Raw genomic sequence first — 19,796 nt, 5'->3', positions numbered from 1 at the left:
ATGACGATAAGTGACAGGAAGAATAGCGATTAGAGAAGAGGTGAGTTCGCAAAAAAGAAAAAGAGAGAGAGAGAGAGAGAAGGTGGGGGAGGTTGAAGCTATGGGTGCATCGTCCTCCAAAGAGAAAGTTCGTCGTTGGTACCTTAATACGTGATATCTAGTCTAACTCTAGACGTTCGTAGAAAAGATCGTTCTTTTCAGGTAGTCGTTCATAAAACCTCAAACCAGATACGAACCAATCAGCCCGATCGAAGCACGACGAAGTAAAAAGATATCTACCCTGTTTGTGTAAGAGTCTACACGATCGCGATTTCTTTCTTCCGAGTTCGAAAATTTCTCTTTCATTATTTATATACTTGTAAACGTCGATGTTTTGAGGGCGCAAGCGCGTGTGCGAATTCACACACAATGCATTGAATAATATGACAGAACGTACATACGCGTATCGAGATTAAACGAAGAGATTTCGAAAATACGCTTGATGTATTTTGTACAAAGAAAGTAAAAAAGAAGAAAAAAAAAACGAAAAATATATATAAATAAAAGAACTCGGTGAGAAACGTAGTTAGCGTAAGTCGCAAGAACGACATGTAAATATGTGTTTTCTATATGTGATCGTAATATACCTTTGTACTTACTTACAAAGTATCTAGCAGTTAGTTAGAAAAGAATAGAAAAGGTTCGTGTGTCTCTTAGGTTAATTACAAAGAAAGAAAAGTTAACGAGGCACGATTCTAACGAGCGATATTAACGTTTTCTAAGAAAGAATACGTATTATTTTGCATAATCGATTGGTATCACGGGAATTCGAGAAAACAACGATAGTTTCCTGGAGTTTAAACGACTCGAAAGGGCGCGGTCTTAACGACCATGACATTAGATCGCGCTTAACTTATTTATCGCCGATACCGATCGACGTTCTTCTCGTTTATTAAGGATATAATATGTATATATACATACATACATATATATATATATATATACATAAGTACATATTATATCTATTTACGTTGTTCCGTAATTGACGGAGCTCCGCTAACCGAGCTATACGCGTGATATGAAAATCGTGCTATCGGATAGTGGCATCTCGCTCGAAAACAATGTGCTTTGCGTACTGTTAAAATATGCGGGCTCGCAGGTGCGACGTACAAATAGATTTTCACATTCCTAACTCGAGAAAGAGAGGAAAAGAGAGAAAGAGAGAGAAAGAAAGAGTTCCTATTGAGTTTCGTACTAGGTGGTGCCGACTAAACTGACCTGAGACCTGAGAAACGTTTCAAAAACTAGGATATATATAGATAGCTACGTATCTATGCGATCTAGGATTCTTGAGATCAATTTCTACATCGTTTCTATCAATTAGAAGTTCGTCGTTTTTAACGCGTTCTAACTAACAAATTTTGTCAATGATCAAATCTAAAAATTCTTACATTAAGAACGAATTATGATATGATTGCTTCATTTTATTCGATTCATCGACGAGCTGTCCTCTTAAGAGAAAAAGAAAAGAAAAGAAACATTCAGACGTTCATCTTTATTCTTCTTGCGAATTCAAGCCATCGACTAACTTACATCCTCTTAGACAAAGTGAAAAATCATTGAATCGTTTTACGACTCTATATTTTCTAACTCGTGCATCTCTTTATGGTTAACTTTCTCTATCTTTCTCTTTCTCTCTCTCTCTCTTTTCCTCCCTCTTTCTATATGTATGTAAGTACTTACTTACGTGTAATTACATGTATTTATGTATTTATGTATTTATGTATGTATGTATGTAGTTACAATGTGAGAGACTGACTAACAACGAGATAAAACGAGTGAACGGAATCGTCGAGAAAGATCCTTCTAGCAAAAGAGGATCGCGCGATATCCTTTTGTCGTGTAGTCACGGAGTCGGCTCACGAGGTGAAGGCCAATTCGCGTCTGTGAGAAAGACAGGGTGAAATCGTCCTCTCTCTCTATCTCTCTTTCTTTTTCTCTTTCTCTTTCTTTGCAAAACAAGCTAAGCTAAACCATTAAAATGCACGCACCTCTTTACACGCTCGAACGAATACGATCCACGCTACTTTCCTGTAACTTTCTTTAACGCTACCATAACCTTTTCTATTATTTTATGCCTCGAGCATTATTTTCTAAAGTTCGAACTATTAATCCTCACCCTCGCCTTTCAGATTTAAATACTATATGTTAAATAACTTGTAAGAAAATTTCGCTTTTTTATCTTCTCTGTTTTCTCTCTCTCTCTCTCTCTCTCTCTCTCTCTCTCTCTCTCTCTCTCTCTCTCTCTTTCGTTCTCCATAACTTAGAAATCACCGATCCGATGTTAACGACACGTCATTGTCATTAATTATTATATTGAAAAGGATTCTGTTTTATCGATTTACGTGAGCTATCAATTTATTACATTTATCGAGCTTGGAACGATCGTTAGTTTCATATTCCACAAATCAAATTGATTCAGTCTAGCTGATCGTCAAATAAAATATAAAAGTACTTTTCTAAATCTGTTGATTCGAATGTTACATGTATGAAACTACGTATGCAAGATCTGTAAAAAAAGATCGATTGGGTTGTTCGCCATGAAAAAAGCGAAAAGATCAAGGATGATCGAGAAATCATTATAACGATTTTCATTTCTTCGAAAAACCATGGAAACGACGGTGATGGAAGATTTTCATGACGCAAGAAATGAGATGCGGAAAGAGAGATACGAAAAATAAAAAAAAGAGCTTAAAAACAAAACAATTACAAGAAAATAAATAAATAAATACAAATGCGTAAAAAAAATAAGACAAGGATACAAAGTTCGCAAGACTGGTTTCTCGGAGTAGATAGTAGTCGTTCGCATCTGAACGAACGAAATGGAAGTGAGAGCTGTTGCGCTAGCGGCATTCGTTCGATGGTAGGTGAAAGTCCATAGACACCATAACCGTTCGTCCTACCACCACCACTACCATCATCACCACTACCATCATCAACAGTAACAGTAACGGTAGCAGTGCCACCACCGTCATCACCATCACCACTACCATCACCATCACCACTATCACTACTACCAGCAACAACTCACCATTCTTGAGAATAGCGGTCTGTCGAGCCCAATGGCTCTGCGTTCTACCTACCAGAATGGGAACCGAGTCCAGTCTCGTCGTGCACTGGACTCGCTCCACCGGACTCGCTACACCGGCTCGAAAGGTAACTTAGATGAGGAGGGATCCGCTAACTTACACATGGTACCGCTAGTCCATGGCTATTCCGAGATACACCGTGATCTTGCGATCCCGATCGATCGGATACGAACGATCAGTATCATCGAATGATTTTATCTCGATCCTCGATTTACGATCTTTCACGATCTTTCTTTTTTTTTTTACCTTTATTACTCATTCATTAAATGGATCCTAAGTTTTTTGCTCCTGTTTTAATTTTATCCTTTTATTAAAGAGTTACGATGAAACAAGTTGAAATAAATTGTACTAATGAACGTTCAAGGACTGCCTGTAACCAGATACATATGAGATGAAGAGTGAAAAAGAGAAAGAAAAAAAAAGAGAGAGAGAGAGAGAGAGAGAGAGAGAAATAGAAATAAAGTATTTAATCTATTAGACGAAAGCCGCTAATCTTACGCACGGTACCGCTAGTCCAAGGTTATTCGTGTCCCACTCGATGAGTACTCGTCGAGCCCATCATGGTGTCCCGCATTCTGCGGGTGCTTGCTTTTCCTTTTTACCTTTCCCCTCGTACACCGAAGTCACGAGGGTGAAAGTGGCCTCGAACGTTTGAACAGTTTTTTTCTTCCTTTTTTTTCTATTTCTTCTTTTTTCTCTTTCTTTTTTCTTTTTTTTTTTTTTTTTAACTACGAAAGAAATACGAACGACCTCGTACCGATGTATCTCCTACTTATGTATAACTACATATGTTTCATTCATCATAATTAATATCAATAAGAACATCATTCCGTTATACGAGGCAAAAAATCAAATTTCAAAATCTCTTTGATGTTAACACCTTTTCTTCGTTTAAAGCCCTCATACCCGTACTTTTCTCGTTCCCATCGTCCAAGTGGAATTCTCTTTTAGGCTTTTAGGACCTCCCACGTGTAAAAACACTTTCCTCCATCATTCTACCCCCATGACGTTGCTCTCTCTCCCTCTCTCTCTCTCTCTCTCGTTTTCTTCGTTTCTGCCTCAATCCCCGAATCCCCCAAACCCTCCAACCTCCCCGAGCAACCACTCAACCTCCCGACCGTTCCTTTTTCTTTCTCTTTCACGATTATCGTAGCTTTTTTAGAATCGCTCGATTTAGATATGTGAATGCAACGAAAACGTCGTAGTCATCGTACTTTTTACCATTCCCGATATATAAAATTCAGCATTATATTATACCAATCTCTATGTCTCGATTCGTTGACCGGGCGCGAACAGAGAACTTAACGGTTTCTGCCTCTCCCCTTTTATTTATGTACATACATATTGTATGTGTATAGGTATGTATATTTCTTGAAGGAAGGGAATCTCGAGGTATAAGGATGTAAATGCATCGCTTTTGTACCGGCTTATCCGATAATTGATAGACCTATCTACTTCTCCTTCATTCTCTCTCTCTCTCTCTCTCTCCTTCTCTCTCTTCATCTATCTCTATCCCTTTCTCTCTATCTCTCTTTAACAGCACAGATTGGCACACCTTAAAACCTATTGTTAGTCGCTTTTACTAATTCCCTTCGTCGACGATGCGGAGCTTGCGTAACGAATTGAACTTTACGAATAATTAACGAATTTCAGATAACGACGAAATTTCTCTCTCTCTCTCTCTCTCTTTCTCTCGGCTCATCCCTCGTGTCGATCTTTAAATATCAACGAACTTACCTATTTTGTAATTAATTAAACGAGTAGAGTAAACGTAATTTATCATTACAAAACACATTTTTAAACGCGTGTTTGCGAGTCGTTCATTTATTCTTTTCTCTCTTGTTTTCTTTTTTCTTTTCCTCTGCTGTTTTCATTTTTCTCATAGGAATAGTAATCCGTGCACGAGTCCGTGGGGAACGATCGATATATAAAATATAAAACATCAATAACTTTTAAATGGATCATTAAGGACGATGACAACTAGACGAAACTCATATCGTTCTTCGATAACGACAAACTTCCTTTGGGATAAAAATAATATATCATTAATAAGAGAAATATATATATATATATATATATATATATATACCAGGCTGGAAATATCCGTAAATATAAATACTTGCTACACGTTGTAAAAAACTAATTATGTATTATGCAAAATAAAGAAGAAACAATAAAAGAGAACAAGAGTTAGGAAAAGAGAGATAGAGAGAGAGAGAGAAAGAGAGAGAAGGAGGAAGAGACGTTGAAAATTCGAGCGCGCTACGTAACGCGTTTCGGTTACGTTACGTCGGAGAAACACGTACGTAACACGCGCGCACGCACATATACATGCATACACATATCATATATATATATATATATATATATATATATATATACACACACATCATACATATATATATATAAGCACGTGTGAGATAGGTACATATACCTACATAAAGAGTTTTCGAGTGTGGCGGCGCAAAGAACGAACGACGACGAACGGTCGTCGGTTGCGTCGAGTCAGTGGCGGGGCGAGGCCAATAGAGGAGAGGAGTTGCTCTGGCTGGCGTTGGCGCAGTCGAATAGTGGGAGGACAGGCGGGAGGAGGGTGTGTAGTAGAGGTAGTGGTGGGGTAGTGGCGGTGGTGGTGGGGAGAGCCGGTCGTTCGTTCGGTGGCAGCAACGGCGTGCTCGGTGTCATTGCCTCGACGCTCGGGGCGGCCAGTGACTCCATCACTGACCTAGTGCCGAGCTTCTCCGACTCGATACGGAGATGCCCGACCGTAGGCCGTCGACCTCGGCCGGCCTCCAGCGCGACACACACCGACACTCTGCGTAGCGCCCCGCTACCGTGCGCGTCGTGCGACCGTTCCGTTCCTCCTCTTCTCTCTCTCTTTCTCTCTCTCTCTCACTCTTTCTATCTCTATCTCCCTCCCTTCCTCCCTCCCAACCTCCTATCCTCCCTTCTACTCTCCCTCCCTCCCTTTCCTAGCCACGACCGTTGCGCCCTCTCTCCTTCCTTCTTCCCGACTTCCCGTCCTCGTCCTTCTTTCCTCCACACTACTGAATTCATTGCATCTCTCTCTCTCTTTCTCTCTCTCTCTCTCTCTCCTCTTTTTTCATTTTCTTTTTCTTTTTTCTATCTTTTTTTATTCTTCTTCCTTCTTTCCCTTTTTGCGTCTTTTTCCTTCTCACTCGTTTGCTAGTTCGCTCACTCATCCTCACCAATCTCTTCTCACAGATAGATAACAACGCCCGTTACTAATTGTAAGTCCCTTGTAAGCTATGACCACATCTAGGATATACGTATTTAAATACATGAGCATGTATGCGTAGAAGAACGAAGAATAAAAAGGAAGAAAAAAAATCTGCAAAAATGCGAATCCCTTATCTATAAATTTTTCCAACTTTTCGTCATTTTCTATTTCCTTCTTTAAACTTTGTCGATGAATCGTTAGGAGAGTGGTATGGGAGAGGATGTTAATAACGTGTTAGATCGAAGTGTATCGTATCGTTCGAAAATGAAGGTAATAGATGGACGAATAGAGATCGTCGATATATTGCGATCTAATATCGACGAAAAAACGAGAAAAGATTTTTAACTTGAAATCGCAGAGATAGAATAAATGTATATACTTGGGAATGGAAAAACGTTGTGGGATATTGATTTATCAGTCAACGACTTTTACGGGGCTTCTCTTACAGGAATATTCTTTTATGGTATGATCTAAATATCGTACAGAGCTAGCTAACAATCTTATTTCATTTGTAAGAAAGTTATTTTCTTTCTTTCATTCTTCGTCCTATTTTTTTTTCTTTTTTTTTTTTTTTTAGAAACGAATTATACGTTCTCTTATTCAGGGAACGTCCAATTTGCGTCCTTGTCAAATTCTATGGATGATAAGTCATCGCGTATTGTCTCGATTCTCTCGTTCTTTCTTCAATTTGAAAGAGAAACAGGGAGACAGGGGAACAGACAAAGAAAGAGAGAAACAGAGAGAGAGAGAGAGAGAGAGAAGGAGTATGTGTGCGTGGGAAAGAGATAGAAAAAGAAATGAGTGGTAGAGGAAATAAGTCCGCGCGCTCACGGCACGTGCGAGTCTTGGAGGTATCCACTACGTCCCTTACCTACCCCATTCGTTAGCCTGACCCATGCACGATTCTCCCAGCAGGTCGATTCGCGTCGAGCTTGGATTAACCTACATACGGTGAGGGCATTCGTGCACGACCATGTATAACGAGGTGCTCGTCGATACAAAATTAACTTGCCCTCTCTTTTCGGTTTCGTCTCTTTCTTCTTTCCCTTTCTCTCTCTCTCTCTCTCTTTCTCTTTCTCTCTCTTTTTCTTTTCCTCTGTGTCTCTTTCTCTTCTTCTCTCACTCTTGTTCTCGTATATACTCTCTCTCTCTCTCTCTCTCTCTTTTTCTTACTCTCGTCTAAACTTTTTCACTATTTATTCATCAAAAGTAACGCGAGAGTTATATCATAACACTCTTTTCATTAACGAAAATTTTTTCGAGTATACTTATTGAAAAATAATATCTCTAATAATATATATATAATATAGTTTAGATATGACTATATGAAAAGTAAAGAGGAGTATACTCTTGTAAGTATAATATGTTGTACGTTAGATAAGGAAATAGGAAGAGTGTGCTACAATGGTGAATGCGATCGACGAGTTAAAAAGAAAGCATAAAAGAGAGCGAGTGAGAGAAAGAGAAAAAGAAAGAGAGAGAGAGAGAGAGAGAAATATGGAAGAGGATAAAGAGAAACGGCATCGAGTCGCCTCGAGCAGAAATCGATTGTTGACTCTCACCGATCGTTAGTGACGCGCTAGCGATACCGGAAATGTTAGCTCGCTTCCGCGTCTCTACCATGTTTTATTACAACAGACGAGACGAATTTAAACGTGCTTCAAAATATATATATATATATATATATATATATATATATATTATGTATCGTTCCTAAACAAATATCTGTACAAATGCAATTATAACAATTCTCTTTGAACTTCAGTTTTTTCCCCTCCTTATCGATCTATCGTTAAAAATTATTTTATTTTATTTTGTTTTGTTTTATTTTATTAATATATTATAATTATTAATATTATACGAGCTGGCGATCTTGATAACGAAAATGAAAGTATATTAAATATCTCGAATTGCAAAAACAAATTCGTCCGATATATTTAAAATAGATAAGTGATATATTATAACGAAAAACTCCGTATTTTATTTGTCTACCGTAACTTTTTTCTTTTTCTGATGAAAATCATGGTCAAGTTTATCGATCGAAACGTACGAGTTTCTTTTCTTTTCCTTTCGTACGATCTTTTAATAATCAATAAGATTTAATCCATCTGTGATATTACTCTCAACTCGATATTTTCAATACGGTGCACCGATGAATTTTACTTTTCTTCGGTTAAGAAGAATCGTTAGAACTAGTCGCGGAAAGAGACAGTGAAGAAGTGAAACTCGATCCAGGGAGAGGCACGAGAGTTAGTAGCGGCTTGCCTAGGAGAGCACGTTTCTCTATCCGCTTCCTTTCCTTTCTATAGGGAGAGTAATAGTTTCTACACGTTTCTCTCTATCCGCGTGTTTTTCTACAGGGTGTCGAGATATTTCATTCTAACACATTCTCGAGAAATCATTCAGCATTCATTCATTACTCATTTGTTCGCTCGTTTGTTATCTTTTTTCGATAATTTACGCGTGTCATCGTAACAAATGAACATAATAAATAATACTGATTATCGTTTGATAACTTGTATAAGTAAAGAAAGAACAAACAAACAAACGAGTAAACGAATGAATAAGATATCGAGAAGATATGAGGAGCGATGAAGGGATTCAGGTAAAAACCCTCCTAAGAAACAAAAAGAATAAAAAACTTACATTTTTGGTTCGTCGATGATCGGCCATCAACGTGAGCGGCAGCTGTTAGCGTAGCCCTCTTCTGCCTCCTCCTTCCTTCTTCTCCTCCCTCCCTCTCTCGCACTCCTTGTTCTTCTACTTCTTCTCCTTTTTCTTCTTCTTCTTCTTCTTTTTTCTCTTCTTCCTCTTCCTCTTCCACTCCGTTACTTCCGGAAGTCCGAGGCAGAACGAAACGGCCCGGACTTTGTCGGCTGTTTTCAGCTGCGTTCCGGCACGCACCTGCTTATCTCCGTCTTCGTCACTAACGTTATCATTATCATCATCATCATCATCGTTAACAACATTATTAACAACATCGTGATCATTCTCGTCGGCATTATTTTTTAACACTCGTTAAACGACCGGGAATATCCCTTTTGTCGACGTTGACACTGGAAAATTCACTTGCACTTTGGTTGCACCTTTTTTAAGACGAGGAGAAGGACGAGGAGGAGGAGGAGGAGGAGGAGGAGGAGGAGAAGGAGAAGTAGAAGTAGAGCTAATGGTGAGGGAGAAGGAGGAAGAGAAGAAGTAAAGACGAGAGAAGGAGAATGATATAAAGTAGAAAATGAAGTACTACAAATAGAAAAAAAAGAAACGATAGAAGAAGAAGAAGAAGAAGAAGAAGAAGAAGAAGAAGAAGAAGAAGAAGAAGAAAAAGAAGGAAAGGTAAAAGAAAAAGGAAAAAAAGAAAGAGAAAAGGAAAAGAGGCAGGGGAAAAGGGGAGAAGGAAGGAAGAGAGAGAGAGAGAAAGACAGAGAGAGAGAAAAAGAAAGAGAAAGAAAGAGAAAGAGGAGGTGAATACGGAGACGGAGGTGGAGGTGGAGGTGGAGGTGGAGGTGAAGGAGGTTAACGGCGGATCGTGTCGGTGAGAGTTTCACTTTTAAATTCCTCGAGGCGTTGCGCTATTCGCCGTTCTCCGGTCGCACGACTAGGTCGGTCGGCGTGTACGCGGATTACCGTTACCGTTACCGTGACGTCGTAGCTCAGAGCAACGTCATAGACCAGACGCACCGCCTCCTTTTTCTTCCTCTTCTTCTTCCTCCTCCTCGTCCTCCTCGTCCTCCTCCTCCTCCTCCTCCTGCTCCTTCTCCTCCTCGTCCTCCTCCTCGTCCTCCTCTTCCTCCTCCTTCTGCCGTTACTTCTACCCTTCTCCTCGATCCCTTCTTCGCGCCAACGGCGATGATTCTCGCACGGAGGAAAGGAGGATCGAGCTCGTTGGCTCGACGATCCTCTAGCATAGCGCGAAATCAACCGATCCCTCTCTCTCTTTCCCTCTCACCTTCCACTCTTTCCTTTCTTCCTTCCTTCCTTCCTTCCTTTCTTCCTTTCTTTCTTTCTTTCTTTCTTTCTTTCTTTCTTTTTTTCTTCCTTCCTTCAATCTTTTTTCTGATTTTTTTCTTTGCTTCTCTTTTTATCTTCTTCTCTCTCTGTCTCTCTCTCTCTCTCTCTCTCTCACTTTCTCTTTCTTTCTTTCTTTCTTTCTCTGGCTTTCTGTATATATATATATATATATCGCTCTCTCGCTCTCTTTGCTCTTTCTTTCTTTTTCGCTTTGAAACTCTTTCCTACCGATCAAGGTTGGATCCTCCTCGTGTAAACGTCCTTCAAGATCCTTCTTCTCCCTGTCAACTTCTTCTTCCTCTTCTTATTCTTGTTCTTATTCTTATTCTTATTCTTATTCTTATCCTTATTCTTATTCTTATTCTTTTCGGAACACTTCAATATGTCCAATCGTAAACAGTCACGATAAAAGAGTACGGTAAAATTCGATAAACTTTCGACATATCGAATAACGAAATATCGTCGTAGAATACGATGAACACTTGTGTATATTATACTTCCTTTATTGGAGAAAAATCATCCGGACACCAACCCGATTCAACGCGTGTATTAATCCCAACGGTATAAATCAACTGCTGATAGGAGAAAGAGAAACGTATGACAAGATCTTATGCATGTATGTATATATTTATGTACGTATACGTGTGTATATGCGTATATGAGTATGTGTATGTAAGTATATGTAACGTTTTTTTTATTAAAAATTTTCTTAAATCTAGTCGTCCCTCCTTATCGTTCACGTCTTCATTCATCTATTATCTGACCCGTAAAAAAAAATTAGAAAAAAAAAAACACGAAAATCAAAGTCGAGCGAAGTGCCGAGAAACATTCGACGGATATTCCCGAAATCTACAATTTTGCTCTTATATCATTTATCTATCTATTTATTTATTTATTTATTTATTTATTTATTTATTGGTATATTCCCTTTTCTCCCCTGTTATTTTTTCACGATATTTTCCTGACTTTTTCATCGACACCTCGTTTGATAGAACGTCGCAAATAGAACGGATAGAAAGCAACATGAGAGAGAGAAAGAGAAAGAGAAAGAGAGATAGATAGACATAGAGAAAGAAAGAGAAAAAGAAAGAGGAGAGAGTGAGTGAGTGAGTGAATGAGTGAGAGAGAGAGAGAGAGAGAGAGAGAGAGAGATAGATAGATAGCTTCGGTGATGTTGCGCACCGGCATAGGCGAGAACGCGCGTTTTATTTATAACTCGCGCTCTCTACGAAACGGCCCACGTCGTGACGCGCATGTCGAATATTACGCGCGCGTGTTTCTCTAATGTTTTCTCGCGTTTAGGTACTCACGCTTTCCTATTAGTCGGGGGGGGGGGGGAGGGAAAGACTTATCTCTCTCCTCCTTTTTTTTGTGTTTTTTCTTCGCTCGCTCTTTTTTTTTTCTTTTGATCGTTTCTCGAACTACGACTTCGCGGTGATATCACTTTTTTTTAATTTTTTTTCGGTTTGTTTTTTTATTTCTTTTTTATTTATACATATATATATATATATATATATATGTATTCTGTGTTGACTCGAATATCGTATACGCGTAAGTACCTATATCGTATCGTTGATCGTTCAAAAAATTTTTTTCTTTTCTCTCTTTTTTTTTTCTTCTTCTTCAATAAACGATCCCAATTATCTTATATGTACGAATAAAACAACGAAATCCGTCGAAAGTTTCGTAGGCACATCAAAGGGTAAATCTAAAATTCGATTCGAAAACAAGCGGGAACACGGGCACACGTTCTCTCACGGAGAGTACGGCACTCGCCTATTGGCTCGCGAAGAAAAGCGCGGGAAAGAGTTGCACGTTTCTCTAAAGTTCTCTTCCTCCCCTTCCCTGTCGCTTGTTTCTCTTTTTCTCTCTCTCTCTCTCTCTCTCTTTTTTTACATTTATCTACCCTTCGGACACGCGTTTTTCTGCTGTGTTTTTACCATCGAATATATATATATATATATATATATATATATATATATATGCGGAGAGCGGAGAGAGAAAAATACATACGAAAACACGCACACGCGCACGCACACATCAGAGTCACACATGGAGGCATAAACACACAGTCGTACGAAGCAGAGAGAGAGAGAGAGAGAGAGAGGGACAATGTTTGCCGGTCTTTCGTCCCTTCTCTCGAAGCTTCTCTCTCTTTCTCTCTTGCGCGTGAACGAGCGTGGCGGGGGCGGAGACAGTTCGAGGGGAGGGGAGAAGAGCGAGAGAGTAAGAAGAGCGAGAGAGCGAGAGAGAATGAGAGAGTGAGAGAGGGAGAAAGAGAGAGAGAGACAGAGAGAGAGAGAGAGAGAGAGAGCGAGATAGAAAGAGAGCCACGTGCACACCGTAAAAGAGGCAGCGGCGGGACGCGCGTGGCCGGCTCGCTACGTCATCGTCACCATATAACAAACGTTCCTCCTCCACCTCCGACAGCTCCTCCCGTTCTTATTAAACGATCATTAGCGTTCGGTCGACCCATCGACATCGGAGGAATGCACGTAGATAAAACGAAGAGGGAAAGTAAAGTTCTTCGTATAGGTAGGTATACTTAAATTTTCTAAATCGAATCTAATCGCACTCCGCGTAGTTCAATGTAGAACGTAGTTCGACGTAGAAGAAGTAGACTTAGACGTAGACGTAGACGTAGACGAAGAAGAAGAAGACGACGACGACGACAACGACGACGACGACGACGACGACGACGACGATAACGACGATGACGAGGACGATGAACGATGGTACGGATCTTTTGGAGAGAAAAAGAGAGAGAGAGAGACGAACGGAGAGAGAGAGAGAGAGATAGAGAGAAACGGAAAGAAAAAGAAAGACAGAAAGATGGAACGAGATAATAGGTTGAATATATAGAGCGATAACGCGCGATGATGTAATAAGGATAGAAATAAGAAATGACACGATGGAGAATAAGGTGCCGTGAAAGGTTTTCTCGGACCTTCTTCCGAGCACCGCGTGGAACGCGAACGAAAGAGAGAGTGATCGACGACGTGGAGACGCGCGAGACAGAGGAGCCTAAAGGTTGAACGCGCGTCTTGTTCTATCGAAACCGTTATCCTATCTATATCATTTATCTATCTATCTATCTATCTATCTATCTATCTATTTCTCCCTCCCTCTCTTTTTTCCTTCTCTCTCTTTCTCTCTCTCTTTCTCTCTCTCTCTCTCCTTTATCGCATCCAAAAATATCGCGGAACACTTCTCTCGGACTCTCTTCTCTCGTGTTTCTCGCACTCTTAACACTCTCACTCTCAACTAATTTCAACTTCTTTCTTTGAATGTTCCGCGACAAGAGATCTCGCGACTTTCTCGCGAACGGGTTACTTTTTGTTTTGTTTTGTTCTTTTTCCTTTTATCCCGACGAACCGGAGTGCACGCGTATCCCAAGATAATAATCCCGATTTATATTCTCTCTTTTCGGATCGTTTGGTATCACACGTTTGGTTCCTCTTTTTTCTTTTCGTTCTTTCGAGTTCGTTTTTTTCGCCAAACTCGTTCATCCCTTCCCGCTCGATCTTATCGGATCATCTTCTTTCCTCTCCTATCCTATCCTCTCCTCTCATCTCATCTCATCTCGTCTACTTGTCTCTCCGTCCGTTCTACTCGTACTCTTTCATGACACGACATCGGCCTTCTGGTTCACCCACTATAGAAAGACGGATTACACTTTTCCTTTACTACTCCTTCCTTCCTACTTTTAATTTCTCTCTTTCCCTCTCTTTCCTTTTCTTTTCTTTATTTTCTCCTCCTCCTCCTTCTCCTTATCCTCCTCTCTCTCTCTCTTTTCTTTTTCTACTTTTTCTTTTCTTTCTTCTCCTTTTTCTTCTTCTTCTTCGTCAACTCCGGTCTAACCCACACTCACTGTACGACAACGAACGCGCGAAACGAACGGTCGTGAGCCAGGCCGGTGACACGCACGCACTGACGGAGAAAACAGAGAACGGAGGGGTGGTTTAAATGAAAGAAAGAAAGAATGAAACAAAAAAAAAATAAATAAATGAAAACGAGAACGGAAAAAAATAAGAAGAGATATAGAAAAGAATCTACTATCAAGATAGAAAGAAAGAGAAGGATAGAGAGAAAGAGAGACAGATAAAGAGAGAGAGAGAGAGAGAGAGAGATAGACAGACAGATAGAAAGAGACGCGACACACTCGCGAATAGGCGCGATTATCGAAGACGGTGCTGTTGCGATTCCGTGACAACAACGACGACGACAACGACGACGACGACGACGACGACGAAGACGACGACGACGACGAAGACGACGACGACGATGACGGCGGCAGGCGGGCGGGCGGACCGAAAGCGAGCCAGCGAAACAACAAACGCGGTACACTACTGTGGTCCGGTCGTCGCACTCGCTGCTCTCTTCGGCCTCTTCTTCTTCCTCCACCTCCTCCTCCGCCACCTCCTCCTCCTCCTCCACCACCTCCTGCTCCTCCTACTTCTCCACCTCCTCCACCTTGTTCTCCTCCACCTCAACCCCCTTCTCGTCGATGCGCTCGGTTATGCTGCTGCTGCTGCTGCTGCTGCTGCTGCTGTTGGTGCTGGTGCTGGTGCTGGTGGTGCTGGTGCTGCTGCCGGCGCTGCTGTTGCTGCTGTTGGCTGCTGACTGCTACTACTACTTCTCTTTCTCGCACCCGAATAATCCTACTTGTCACACAGGCCAAGCGAGAACCGCACGAAACATCGTCGTCGTAACAACACCGAAAACACCACCGTAGTATCTTCTTCTTCGTCGTCTTCTTCTTCTTCTCTTCCTCTTCTTCTTCTTCCTTTTCTTCCTCTTCCTCTTCCTCTTCTTCTTCTTCTCCTTCTTCTTCTTCTCTAACTCTCTCGTCCCTTCTCCGATCTTATCTCATATTTTCCCTTATTTTCCCTTCCCTTCTTCTTTTCTTCTTCTCTTTTCTTCTCTTACCGAAAAACTTTTCGTACGTTTACGAGAAACACTTCCGCGAAGATGTAATTAATATACTCCCTTTCTTATTCTCGTGAATCTTGTTAAGGAAGATCCGTACGCAAAAAAGAGAACAAGAGAAGAAGAGAACAAGAGTGGGAAACGGAGAGACGAAGAGACAGATAGAGAGAAAAAGAGAGAGAGAGAGAAAGAAAAAGAGAAAGAGAGAGAGAGAGAGAGAGAGAGAGAGAGAAAGAGAGAAAGAAAGAGGAAAAGAAAGAGAGAGCTCCGTAAAACCGTTCCGAACAGTCGAGGCGATAAGAGACCCTCTGCTCACTAGTAGTACGCGCGTGGAGCTTCGATGTCTCGCTCTCTCCTTCTCCTTCTCCCTCCCTCGATCAAATCTCTCTCTCTCTTTCTCTTCTTTCTTCTCTCTTCTCTCTTTTACTCTCTCTCTCTCTCTCTCTCTCTCTCTCTCTCCCGCTCCAGGAGAGAAGAATAGACTTAGGGATAGAAAGGAAAATAGGGGGTACGAAGCGATAGATTCTTCGCGAGAGAGGAAGTAACAGAAGTTGAAGAAAAACTAGCAGTAATAGTAGTAGTAGTAGAAGTAGTAGTAGTAGTAGTAGTAGTAGCAGTAGTAGAAGAAGAAGAAGAAGAAGAAGAAGAAGAAGAAGTAGAAAAATCAAAAAAAAAAAAGAAAGAAAAAGCAAAAGAAAGAGGAAGAGAGACCGTCTTTTTCCACAGGCTCTCGGATAACTCCCGTAGATTTGCTTTCCGATGAGACGAACGATGGGAGGGCTCGTCGAGCTAAGCACACTACTCTCGAGAAATAAACGCACGACTCTCGAGTATCTCTCTCTTTCTCTCTCTCTCTCTCCTCTCTCCCTCTACCCCGCTCTATCTCTCTCCCCCTCCCCTTCCTCGCTTTCTCTATTTATCTATTCATCTATCTGTGCCTCTATCTCTCTCCCTCTTTTTCATCACCGACGAAAATCAACGAAGACGAAAACGACGAGGATCGTTGACGACGTTGACGAACGTTGACAACGAGACAGGTAGTCGAAGACGACGACGACGACGACGACTAAGACGACGATCAACGACGACGACGACGACGACGACGACGACGACGACGAAGACGAAGACGTTAGAGAAAAAAAGAGAGGGCGAGAGATGGGCAGGAGAGCGTGCGGCGGTACTCTCTCTCGCGCGCGTACGGCACACACGAGGTTACGAAGAAACGCGGAACAGGCAGAGCGCGAGAGGCCAGCGCGCGGCGCGGCGCGAGCGACGTAGCTCTCTAGCAGCCGGCAGGCTGCCGCTGAGGTCAATGACCTCTCCTTGCCGTCGTCGAGCTCTCCTCTCCTCTTTCTCGCTCGCTCTCCTTCTCTCTCTCACTCTATCTTTCTCTCTCTCGGCCGCACGGCACTATCCCCACCACCACGGACCTACGCTCCCCTCTATCGCGAGAAGGCACGGCCGTTCGTAGAGTCGAGCGAGGAGTCTCCCCACCAACGGGACACCGATCTCCCCACTACAATGTAGACTCTCGACTACGACGCGGAGGGTGAGTCGATGCGCGCCACCCTCTGCTCTGTTCTGTTCTGCTCTGCTCTGCTCTGCTTTGCTCTGCTCTGCTCTGCTCTGCTCTGCTCTGCTCTGCTCTGCTCTGCTCTGCTCTGCTCTGCTCTGCTCTGCTCTGCTCTGCTCTGCTCTGCTCTGCTCTGCTCTGCTCTGTTCTGCTTTGCATTGCTTTGCATTGCTTTGCATTGCTTTGCTTTGCTTTGCTTTGCTCTGCCTTGCTTTGCTCTGTTCTGTTTCTCTTCTATTCTATTCTATTCTATTTTATTCTATCATCTTCTTTTCTCTTCTCCGCTCTGCTCTGCTCTGCTCTGCTTCACTCCGCTCTGCTCTGCTTTCTTCCACTCTTTTCTACTCTGTTCTCCTCTCTTCTGCTCTCTTCCGCTCTGCTCTGCTCTGCTTTACTCTGCTCTGCTCTGCTCTGCTCTGTTCTGTTCTACGTCCCGGCGGTGGGGTGCGCGAATTTTCTCCCCCACTCTTCATCTTTCTCTCTTTCTCTCTCTCTCTCTCTCTCTCTCTTTCTCTCCCCCTCTCGAGGGTGTGGTGGGGACGGTCGCCGAGTACACACACCGGGTTCACTGGTACAGTGTACCCTCTCGAGCGGTGCAACGCTCTCTCTTCCTGATTCCGCTTCTACCCCTCTTCCTCTCCCAGCCTCCCTCTTGATCCACCTCCACCTCACTGCCGAGGAAATCGACGACGCCTCGAACCTCTGTATGTGTATGTGGGTACGTGCGTGCGCGCTTGCGTGAGTGCGTACGTGCCTGTATGTGTGTATATACGTGCGTCCGTCCCAGTGCGTGAGAGAGAGGGAGATAGACATAGAAGGGTCAACGATGACCGATTCCGTTGGTAATGGAATATACGATCCAGGGTCAGATTCGATGGATCCGCCACGGGCCTCGCTCCTTCTACTCCTTAACGCTTAAAGGGGCTGAAATCGTTCGTCCTTTGCCAACGGGACGGTATCACATCATTTCTAACAATATCTAATTTCTCACGTCATTCTTCCCTCTTCCGATTTATCCAAAATTTGATAAATTCTCTCTTTTTTTTCTCTTTCTGTTTTTTTTATTTCTCTTTTTTTTCTTTTTTTTTTTTTTAATACGCCTATTTCATTACATTTCTTTATCTATCAATTCTAGTTATATAGTAGATTTTGATTTTTTCTCCTCTTCCCTCTAGCACACACACATACAAGTCCACACACACATGTATGTATAAATATGTACTATTCTCTCGATTAGATCATGGTCTACACGCGCGTATTCCTATCGTCGATTTTGATATTAGTTTCTTTATCGTTCGTAGAAATCAAGACCTTTGTACTTATTTCTAATAACAAAATTTTCTTTGTCTCTCTCTTTCTCCCTCTCTATCTTTTTTTCTTGATAGAGATTTGTCGAAACGAATTTAATAACACTATTTCAGATATATATATATATATTCTTTTCTTTTTTCCATCGAACAACGTAGTTCCTACGTGTTGTGAGGGAATGCTCTTATCTATCTCTTTCGATATCGCGTAATAATCAATGATACAGGCCGTCCGAAGTTTAAGGTCATGGGGTATCCCACGTCAACCAAAGAATCTTATCAACCGTTCTCTTTCCTCTAGTATATATCACGTATCACACTTCTATGAATTTCACGAAAAATCACTACTCGGCGCAATCCTAAGCGCTCCTATGCTCTTTTTTTCTTCTTCTTCTTTTTTTTTCTTTTTATCTCGTGTCAACGACATTAGTTCTCGGTCTAATCGCTTCATTCTTTTTATTATTCATCATTCTATTTCGCGGTAGAATGAATACATACATATGTATATAATCCACATATATATGTATATACGTACGTATTTCAAAGTCAAGTAATCGACACTTTTAATCGACGATATTTTATTTCATTCAATCTTTTTAACTATAAACGCTATAATATATATAACGATTCGAGATAAAAAATTGATTTATATGTATAAACATAAATACATCCATACACACATATATATATATCTTTTTTTTTTCGATTGGCAAAACTATTTACATATATGTTTTGTTAAAGAAATAAATATCTACTTACATACTTCCTACTTAAGGATTTCGTTATCGGTCAAACCGTTTATCACCGATCCAAGATAAACGTACTTACGTGTCCGTTACCATTCCGTTCGATCGTTTCTTTTGACTTTGAAGGGAGAATCGAGAAAAGGGAATGAAGAAAGAAAAGAAAAGAAACGAAAAAAAAACAGAAAAGAAAAGAAAAGAAAAGGAAAGAAAAGGAAAAAAAAGCACGAAAGAAAACAGAACGAGAATCGAAAAAGAAACAGAAGAGAAAAAACCGTGGAAAGAGGAAAAAAGAAAGACGAAGGAGAGATAAGTTGGAAAGAGAGACAAAGAGAGATAGAGAGACAGAGAGAGAGAGAGAGAGAGAGAGAGAGAGAGGAATATACGAGGAAACGTAAAAGAGACAAGCATCCTCCCGTTCTCCCGGTTAGTTAAGCTCGCACGATTGCTGAAGTTTAAGGTCACAGGGAGATTCGGTGTCGAAGGCTCTTATCAATGGCCATTCCTTAACAAGTACGCACTCGTCGTGCGTGCCATTTCGCCCACACGTCAGATGAACGAGCTGGATGGAAGACCGACCCCGAGCGAGAGCGAACGAGCAAACGAGATGAAGTGTCATGAGAGAGTAAGAAAGAGAGAGAAGAGAAGGAGAGAATGAGAGAGATAGAGAGATAGATAGAAAGAGAGAAAGAGAGAGAGAGAGAGAGAGAGAGAAGGCATTCTCGGACAACACTCGCAATCAGAAAAGCGTGTGCGCGTTCGAGTGGCTCGGCAGCAGTCCTTCATAGGACATTGACTTTGAGATACGAGCAGTGGCTTGCCTGCGACGACGCTATCTCATTTCGGCTTATCGCACTTGTTTCGCCG

General features: G+C 41.5%; 1 protein-coding gene across 1 annotated transcript in view; it reads right to left on the bottom strand.

Moving 5' to 3' along the window:
- LOC127066625 (hormone receptor 4-like) overlaps positions 1 to 14,365 on the bottom strand; it is a 102,575-nt gene extending 88,210 nt beyond the window's left edge. Inside the window, exons 1-2 of the mRNA XM_051000548.1 lie at positions 13,711 to 14,365; positions 9,016 to 10,949 (exon numbers count right to left, since the gene is read on the bottom strand). The gene's annotated coding sequence lies outside the window, so the exon portion shown is untranslated. The remainder of the gene's footprint in view (positions 1 to 9,015; positions 10,950 to 13,710) is intronic.
- Between the last annotated feature and the right edge of the window lie 5,431 nt (positions 14,366 to 19,796).

This window comes from Vespula vulgaris, chromosome 10 (genome assembly GCF_905475345.1).
Source record: "Vespula vulgaris chromosome 10, iyVesVulg1.1, whole genome shotgun sequence".
NCBI lineage: Eukaryota > Metazoa > Arthropoda > Insecta > Hymenoptera > Vespidae > Vespula > Vespula vulgaris.
Note: the sequence above shows the minus strand (reverse complement) of the source record. Positions and strands in the feature narration are given on the sequence as shown.